This window comes from Tupaia chinensis, unplaced genomic scaffold (assembly GCF_000334495.1).
Source record: "Tupaia chinensis unplaced genomic scaffold, TupChi_1.0 Scaffold000539_1, whole genome shotgun sequence".
In the NCBI taxonomy this organism is placed as follows: Eukaryota; Metazoa; Chordata; class Mammalia; order Scandentia; family Tupaiidae; genus Tupaia; species Tupaia belangeri.
Window position 1 is genome coordinate 3,238,931 of NW_006160052.1, and position 2,382 is coordinate 3,241,312.

Here is a 2,382-nt window from a genome sequence, read left to right on the forward strand (position 1 = left end):
TGAACTGAGACGCTCATCTGCTCACAGCGTGTTCTCTCCAAAACCGAGGAATGGGAAAGAACAGCAAGCAGCAAGCTTGCATTTGCTTTTTGTAAAGAAACCCAAAGACTTTCTGGGTTTGCCCAAGACCCACCCAGGTTTTGGTTTGTTTGTGGATTAGGTGCTTCCTCAGAATATCCTTCCCTAGAGCTGCCATCCCGCAGCCCTGGCCTGCCCCCAGATGCTCGGCGCACTCACCCCTCCTTCATCTTCACCTCCCAATTAGATCAAGGATGTGGCAATCAGGCTGCCCAGAATTGCTCTCCCCACCTTCAGCTTGCCCTGAGCAGAGTTCAGATTGCACATTTCCCGACACTCAGAGAGACCCATTAATATTTAGCATGTTACATTTCCAAAGCACTTTGCTAACACGGATTGATCTTCTTGGCACCCCCTGCAAGGCAGCTCCGTGCTGCAAACACTACTGGGGACATGAGGCCTCGGGAAGATAAGATAGGCGAGGGCCTGGCTGCTGAGTGATGAGGCCAGATTAGCACCAGGGTCAATGACACCAGTTGTCTGAGCTCCGGATGACTTCAGAGTGGCCCCAGCTCCCTCTCCCTGCCCAGGATGTCCTGGAACAAGTCCAGCCCTCGGAAAGTTTAAATAGAATGGGCTTGTCATCTTTAAGATTAAATTGCTTACAAACCAATTCACCATTTATGGAGTGCTTATTATGTGCCAGAAGCCGGGCCCTTTACCTAGATCGTATCATTTAATTCCCACAGTCCTTGTCCACTGTCCGTGATGTCACCACTGTTCTTTCACGTATCAGAAAACTGAGGCACAGAAAGATGAAGTAACTTGCTTAAAGTGGCATAGCTAGTAATGCGTAGATCTGCCATTTAAACCCAAGCTCTTCAGCTTCAGAGATCTTTAACTATTATGAACCAGCCTCCATGGGTAGAGGGACGAGGTCCAGTGGAAGTATTCCTCGCGGAGTTCTGCCTACTCTAGGCAATTCATCATATGCTTTGCAAGATTATTTCTGGAGGAAAAGGAATTAGGTGGGGGTGGGGAGGATGTCTGCAAAAAGTGTTCCTGAGGAATGAGAATGTAAACTGAAGTTGTTGGTTAACGGCCTCTTATTTTCCTTTGATTCTCCAACCACGGCCTTCCCTTAAAGGACAGAACAAGGACCGGCTCCTCCAACAAGCCAGTGGGGGTCCACGCGCACACATGTCTCCCCGTGACACTCACTTTGCTGGGCAGAGACACGCTGACACTCCTGGTGAGAAGCGCTGTGACCAAGGCTTATGAGCGCTCGCTGGGGAGGGGCTGCGGGAGGAGGAGGCAGAGTCACTCATTAGTCCAGGAAAGCTGGGGACATTTCACAGAGGTGACATGAGTTAGATTCCAACGGAGGTGACAGAAGGGGAGAAAGACGGCATGAGCAGAGGAAGGGAGGTGTGGAGTACCATGGCAGGAAGACCAGCAGATGGTGCAGCGATTACCTCGCTGGACTCCCACGTGGCCAACCGCGATTCCAGTCCTGGATCTGGTGGCTTGTAAATCCCGCTGGGCACATGGATGTGTGTGTGTGTTTGCCCCCAAATTCCAGGAGGAGAATGGAGGAGAAGGGATTGAGGTGTGGCCATCCCCCAGGGGGTGATTTCTCACTTTCCTTCTCACCGTCTCTGTCTCCCTCTCTCTTTCCAGTGAGTGCGCATGCCCTAAAGTAAAAACCTCCAAAAAGAAAAAGAAAGAAAGGATGGAAGGAAGGAAGGAAGGGAGGAAGGGAGGAAGGAAGGACGGACAAAGGAACATGGCAGGTTTGGAGACAGTAAGTTCTATCTGCCTGGAGTGGTGCTTCTTGCTTTCTTGAGTTGGGGGGGATCGCACTGGGGTCCTAGTGCTTGGGTGAGGGGTTGGTTTATGAATTCTAGGGTGTCCCTGAGAATGTAGTTCTTTCTGACATGTCTAGTCCAGTTCCCATCTTGGTGTTGTGTCCGCGAATAGAAAGGGCACTTGCTGATCAAATGCTGAGCAAGTGTGGGCTTTACGTAAGGCACTGAGCTAGGTGCGGCTGAGAGGGGATCATTCTTTCGTGGGTGCTGTGGGGTCAGGACCAAGGGAAGGAAGTTTTAAAGACAAACCACTTTGTTTCTACCACTTCCCTGAGGGAAAGAAGTAGCAGCAATGCAGGGCCGGCTCTGGGCACAGCAGCAAGGCACTGCTTAAGAGAATCATGCACTGCTTAAGAGAATCTGGCTACAGTTCAAGGCCCGGGACCAGCTGACCTGAAACACCAGACACACGCATGAGTACCTAGGATCGGAGGGGCTGGAGGCCTGGGAAAACGGGACTGTGGTGTGGCAGACCTGGGGAAGGTCTCTTTCTCTT